This window comes from Nyctereutes procyonoides, unplaced genomic scaffold (genome assembly GCF_905146905.1).
Source record: "Nyctereutes procyonoides isolate TBG_1078 unplaced genomic scaffold, NYPRO_anot_genome, whole genome shotgun sequence".
In the NCBI taxonomy this organism is placed as follows: Eukaryota; Metazoa; Chordata; class Mammalia; order Carnivora; family Canidae; genus Nyctereutes; species Nyctereutes procyonoides.
Genome location: NW_026575131.1, coordinates 22792734 through 22800376, shown reverse-complemented (window position 1 = coordinate 22800376; position 7643 = coordinate 22792734).

The window sequence follows — 7643 nt, the reverse complement described above, 5'->3', positions numbered from 1 at the left end:
GTCAAATATCAAAGGGGATAAACACGAGCTCATTGCCCCAGAAAACGCTACCAGAGATGGGCTGATTAAATAGAAATGTATGTGATGCATTAAAGCAGTTGGTTGGGGAGGTGGGGATGTCAAGTGGGGAGGAGTTTGGGGCAAAATTTGTTTGCTCTCTAGTATGAGAAACAAACTGAATCGTCTACAACAATGATGCCCAGCAGGGGCCAATCTGGGCCCCAGAGGAGACATCTGGCAATGGCTATAGGCATTTTTGGTTGTCTCAACTGAGTTGAGGCCTGAGACTTGCTACTGGCATCTAGTGAGTAGAGGCCAGAGATGCTCCTAACTATTCTACAATGTACGGTACAGCCTGATACAACAAAGGATTATCTGTCCTTAAATGGTCAACAGTGTCAAGAATGAGAAAGCCTAGTATATAGGACCAACCCTAACTAACCCCCCACCTCACAGCTGACTTTATCTTGCTTTTGCTTTGCATTGGACACTATAGGTGTGTGTGTAAACTAAATATAAACACTGGAAGGCATCTCTTCCTATGTTTCTATTAAGGACACAATTCAGGGATCCCTGGGTGCCTCAGCGGTTTAGTACCTGCCTTCGGCCCAGGGTGTGATCCTGGAGTCCCCGGATCGAGTCCCATGTCGGGCTCCCTGCATGGAGCCTGCTTCTCCCTCTGCCTGTGTCTCTGCCTCTCTCTCTCTCTCTCTCTGTCTCTCATGAATTAATAAATATAATCTTTTAAAAAAAAGGACACAATTCGATTTGAACTCTATATCCATCTACTTTTTCAAAAGCATCGTGATGGAAAAATTGCAAGATTGGTGTTCATTTAAATTACACAAATTAATTCAATTACCCTGAAGAAAACTGGTACCAGATCACCAGATTGCTGAGCAACTGATGCTAATTTGGTAATTCAATTTACTAAAGAGGTAATGTGACAAATGTTTAAAAGCTAGTCATCTGTAGCTAGCACCAAGCCATCCAAGGAAGTCAGTACCTGCTGTGTATCAATTTGGATCCAATTCTACTCCTTGTTCTCGACCAAAATGAATCTGTTCAATTTCTTCAAGTAAATAAGGCCCTTTTTAGAGCAACACATGGTGAAAGAAGAGGTAAAAATGAACTTCCATCTTTTTGTAAAGAATCAAAATACTAAATAAGCAGTGAGAACTGATAAAAATCTTTCAAATCAATTTATGAAGAGTCAAAGTAATTCTGATTGATCTAATGTAACTTAAAATTGTAAGTACATTCATTTCATTAACATTTTATATTTAACACTCTTAAAACTTGTAATATCAGTTTAAAACTCTTTTATTTTAAAATGTTTCTTATATTTATTTATTTAAGTGTTCTGTACACCCAACATGGGGCTCGAACTCACAACCCTGAGATCAAGAGCCGCATGCTCCTCTCACTGAGCCAGCCAGGTGCCCCTAAAACTTTTTTTTGTTACAATAAAATGATATTTAAACTGTATCTGTAGATTCTGTTTAAATTCATCTGTATTTGTAGAGTGCTTTATAATTTGTGAAACGCATTCATATATATTATCTCTCTTGAGCTCTAAAATAACTCTGAAAAGAAGGAAGAGCAGATTTTCTCATGCTCAATTTACAGATAAAAATACAGGTTTTGGTCTAACATATATGTCTCTGGCTTAAAAGAACACTCACCTGATGACATCATGTTTTACAAAGTTCTATTAGGAGGGAATATGGCCCAGACAACTGTTTCAGTTTTTTAGTGCTGAATAGATAACCCCAAAATGCAGTGACTTAAAACAACAAACATTTCACTGGATCTCACAATTTAGTGGGACAGGAATTCAGGCAGAGCTTAGCTGAGAACTTCTCCTCCCCATAATGTTGACTGAGATCATAGAAGTCACTCTGTGGTACTGAGCTGCTAGCTGGTTTGAAGCATCCAGAACTGTTTCACTCACAAGTGCCTTGGTGGGGGCCAGCTGGAAGGCTGGGCTCAGCTGGGTCCCTCTACTCCATGCAATCTCAGAACCTCTCCCAGTGATCTCTCCAGCAGGATAGTCAGACTTCTTAGTGGCGGCCAAGAGCAAGTATTCTGAGAGTACCTAGTAGTGTGTGGGCCCAGATACCAGCACAAGGTTACTTCCACCATAATCAATTGTTCAAAGCAGTCACAAAGACCACCTAGACTTACAATGTGAGGGGAGTACAAGGGAGTAATAAATCCCATCTCTAGAAGGGAAGAATATTTTTTAAAAAAAATCTGTGGCCATCTTTAATCTGCATAAGATCTTGAGAATCTCTTCCAACTTAAATGTTTAAAGATGGCTCAATGTCTCTGACACCTTCCCTGATAGCAGGAGCTATTCTCCTCAAAGAAACTAATTCTAGAGGCACCTGGATGATGCAGTCGCTTAAGCGATGAACTCTTGGTTTTGGCTCATGTTGTATCTCTAGGTCATAAGTTGGAGCCCCACTTCAGCCCTATGTTGGGCTTCATGCTCAGCATGGAGTCTGCTTAAGACTCTCCCTCTCCTTCTGCCCCTCTTCCTTCTCTCTCTCTCTCTCTCTCTCTCTCTCTCTCTCTCTATCAAATAAATAAATAAAATCTTTAGGAAAAAAAAAGGAAATTAATTCTATCACGTATAACTGCAAACCTGAGAGGGCTGATATAAGAAGGGCTCATCTCCCATGTGTTCACCTGTAGTCTTTGTTGACTGGCCACTGTCTCATTCTATCCATTCCCAGGGCTTCAACCATCATTTCTATGCCAGCAGCAACTATTTTCCTATGTTCCCAGATTCCTGCATCCACCAGGTACCTCCACATGGATACCTCCCAGTCACCTTGATCCTAGCACAAAATGGAACTTACCACCTTTCCTCTAAAGCCTGCCTCTCTCCCTGCCTTCGTGTTGCTGTGATGTAGCCCTCTACTTCATCCTAAGCGTTATCCTTGACTTCTCCTTCACCCTCACACTCTGCATTAAATTGATAATCAGGGCCTATAGAATCTAATTCCTAATATCCACCTGTATCACTCCATCCTCACTACCCACTATCCTTGTTCATGGACTTCTACATTCTTCTCCTACTTTCTCTGCCTCCTGACCTGCTTCCACACAATCCAGATTGACATTTCTAAACTCCAGATATGATTATGTCACTTTCCATTGTATTGGGAGGCACACTGTTGAGAATAAAACCCAAATTCTTTAATGTGATCTACAAATTTTCTTCTTGTGTGATTTGATTTGAAGACATAAATGCCCTCCTGCCTCCACAGATTTCTTTCTCTGGCATTGCTAATAAAACATTTATATTATCCATTCCTTTCAGTCATGGCATCAGAAGTCTCTGTTAATTGCAAATAGATACTAGGAGGAATAGCCACAATTAACACCTTATCAGCTATGAACTTCTTTGCTGGTGTTCATTCATCAAAGTATCACTGTGACTACTTGATCTTCTGGGGCTGGGTCATAGGATAGATAAGTGTTGGGGGAAGAAAAGCAAGGGTTGTCTAAGTAGGTGCCTGGAGACATTTCTGATGCATAACAATTAAAATCTTTTACTGACTCCATAAAATATTCAAGGGTCTGGAGATATTCTGTATTGTGAAATTATCCTGCATGCCATTTTTAGATTTAAAAAATTAGATAAAGATTGATATTAGTGAGAAGAAGAAGAAGAAGAAGAAGAAGAAGAAGAAGAAGAAGAAGAAGAAAGCAAGAAGGTGACCAATGAATGGAATGGTGGAGACAGCCACTTCAGATCCAAATTTTCAAAATCATCTGGTGAATCAGTTAACTGTCCTCATTGGATAAGGTTACTCTAGCTGGAAACCAATCAACCCCCCCAAAAAAAATAAATGCCAAGGGATGGCTTACATGCATTGGTCACATATGAATTTGTAGTATCAATCATTTCTGGAAATTAGGGACCCATTGAGCAAGACTCAAAAATTGTTTCCATATTTAGCTCAACTTCTGCATTGTAATACTATTTATTGACCTTTAGTAGACTTTAACATTTTTGAACCTCAAGTTCTCTGTCTCCTCCTTGTCCATCTTCCACTGACATCCTGCTTCTCCAAGTTCTTATCCTGTTGCTGAGAAATGGACATTGGCAAGTGGCTGCCACCACCAAAACACTCACAGTCTCACTCACCCATGTGCCTGGGCTCCTGGATATTTCTGCTGATGCTCCTTCTTCAAATGTCAACTGCTTTACTCATTTTATTCGGACACACCTGTCACATTTCCTACCTTCTTCTTCCCCAGTAGCCTCTTAAGCCCCTATATCTAATCACTAAGCTCTCCAATGTGCCCATTTATCATATTCTTATAAAATCCAAATTTCAGTGATGATAATGGCAAGTGATTAGTTAACTTTTTTGCGTGTCATTTGGATGTTATCTTGAACTATCTCCTGTGTTCGCTTTGGAAGCACATGTACTAAGATTGAATTATCTCCTCTAATCCTCACAATACCACTACAATACCTAAGTAGTGTTAGTATTTCTTCTACAGACCAGGAAACTGAGGCCCAGAGAAGTCAAGTAATTTTGCTAAGGTCATAGAATTAATCTATATTTTACAAAGATATTCACATAATGCTGAATCAAAAATTTAAATTGATTAGGATCAATCACTCAAAATCATTATTTATACACTAAAATAATCTTGAGTCAAATGATATGATGTCAAAATTTGCTTCAAAATAATCCAGAGCAGGAGGAGGTGGGGTGTGGACAACACAAAAGTCTCCATGAATTGATTATTTTTATAAGTGGATTATGAGTGCACAGGTGTTCATTGTACTATTCATTCTATTTTTGTGTATGTTTGAAACTTATCAAATAAAAAAGTGGGGTTTTTTAATGCCATCTTTTACAGGCAATTACAAATAGCACAAGCCTCCTGAGCATCACAGTCTTTCAGTGTTTATGGATAATTATAAAATGTTCCATTATGCAGCCAGGCTTATAAATACCTAATGTGGGCATACAGGGTGAGCACTCCAGTTTTAGATACAAATGTCTCATCTTTGTCACACAATTTTATTTTTTTCCTAGACCCTGGTAGTATGCACTGCATACTTGTCTTAATGGAAGAAACAATTACCTGGGCACTGTGTCCAACTGCATAGTGTTATCTTTTAATTAACCTGTGTAGCCTCTTTACTTAACCTAGTTTGAAAAGTGACAGCCACTTGGGCTGTCTAAATAATGTTCACTGCTGCACCTTTATTGGGTCTTTTCAATCAAAACAATAGTTTCCTGTGTATGGTCCAGCTCTGCAGACCCGATGATACTTTCTATTCTACTCCAGTCCTTGTCACAGACACCAATCCTGCAACCTGTCTTGCTAACCAGACTGATTAGAATTGTTTCAATAGATGAAACACAGCTTGATCCAATATGTCCTCTTTTCTCGGTGTTTCTGTGCACAAGGTATTCTGAACTCTACTTTAAAACTCTTCTGACAACTTGCAATGTCCAGGGTTGTGGGTATGTGGGGCGGCTGGATTCTCGCATATCTTCCAAAGGGTTGGGTGGAAAGTACCACATTTCTGGATAAAAGTTTATCAGTATGTAATCAAATCTCTGCAAATGTGTATGCCCTGGAATCCAGTAGTGCCATATTGAGGAATTTATCCTAAGGAATTAATTGGACAGATGCACAAAGATGTATATGTAAGGATTTTCAAGGCATGACATTATTTCTTTAACAATGCTAAGTAGATACAAAAAGTTTAAATATCCAACAGTATGAGATTGGCTTATGGAATTACCCACAAACATTGCAAATATGGTGTAAATATTTTTCTGGTAATGAGGAGGTACCATTAAGTCCTCATAGCAAATAGCAATAGTTACCCAGAAATATGCATAGTATGAATATATATAAGGCCTAGCAGGAAAAAAATTTTATCTATATACATATGTGCGTGTATGTAAAAATCTGTGTGTATATGTTGGAGGGAGTGTTGAGGGTTTGTGCACAACCTATGTCTGGTTTGATAAATACTATGGTTTCCTTTGAGTGCTTTCTTTTCCCCTCTCTGTATTTTCATGTATTTCTCCAGTGAATGTTGTACCTACATAAGAGATTTTAGAAGAAACAGAAATAACCGACAAAACCTATCTTGTCTAAATGTGTTTCAAGCATTGAGATAAAAGGAAAATGGAAAAACCTGGGGAAGACGATAAAAAAAAAAGAACCTTTTGGGAGCATTGTTTCAATAAAGAAAAGCTTTCCCGTATTAATTATTGAATAGAAATGATGGAAAAGGTAAAGAGCAAAGGAGCAGAGAGAAGGTCAGAGTCCATCTGCAATTGGTAGCGATGTCCCAACTTGAGGCTGGGAGCTCTGAGCTGTGGCTCCCCAAACCAGTGAAATACTCTCTTTCCTGGAGTGCCAGAGCTTTCTGGAATTCCTATCTTGTGCCAGGCATTATTCTCTGACCCTTACAGCCATCCTTCAAGCTAGGTCTTCCTAGAGGGTGGTCCCGGGAGTTCAGTGTCTTGCCCGAGGTCGGAGCTGGAGCCTTGAGCTGAGGTTAGGGCTTGGTTGGATGTGTTCTTCACCACTAAGCTTCAGGAACTCTCCATTACCAGAAGAGGGGCGCTCAAAAATGAAGAGACAGGCATTGTCTCTATAGTGTTAGAGACTAGGGTAGGACCTTAGTAATGTCTGGGGAGAATTCTCTGAAGAGGAATGGGGTCAAGCTGAGCTGTACAGGCAGCAACTAGAGGACTTGTTTAGGAACCAGAAGTGAGCCTTTGTGACTGTAAATTATTCAGACTAGATGTTTACAATGAGCAGCTTAGCTTCAGGCCAATATTAACTTCCGTTCCTATTACTATCAGATTAATGGCATTTTGTTGCTTTTTCTAAATACGCTACAAATCAGGAACCCTATAATTCAGCCGTTAGTCATTAAAGTAGCAGTGAATCTGCAACTGTTATCTGAAGCTCATCTAGAAAATAACACAAAAATCCAGGATTGCGATTATCTTCTTTTTTTTTGGTATGATAAACAGAGCATTAATAATACGTAACCAGGATAGTGTTTTTAAGTTGGAGAATGTCTAAATTGAAATATTCGTCAGACAACAAAAGAAATCAGGGCAAAGAGACAACAGAGGTAAATCTGCATTTTAAATGGTGGATCCGTAGAATACAGAGAAAATATAGTTGCAAAGATCAAGGTTAAACAAGCTATAAGATATATAAGTATTGTGTATGTTAGTATGTTCACATGCAAAGATGAGATAGAGTTATAAGGAATTTAGTATTATCTCACAAATTTCAAATAGGGAAGTACTAAAAGGCCATATCTCCTATGGACTTCAGAGCCTATATATAAATACACACATATAGAAAACAGTCTTTATTTTTCATTGTTCCCCATGATCTCATGCCTTTAAATTCAGCTAATATCAAGCACTGTTTTACGGCTGATCAATAAAACACAGTTTACATCAAATGACCAGAGAGTTGTCAATTTTTAAAAATCCCAGCCTCTCATGTGAATTGCTAACTTCAAAGACATGCATTAAGATTATTAAGCAAGTAATGATTGATTTATTACATAACATTAAGAAATGTTTTCTTTGAAGCACAAATTAAAAGGTCACGGATGC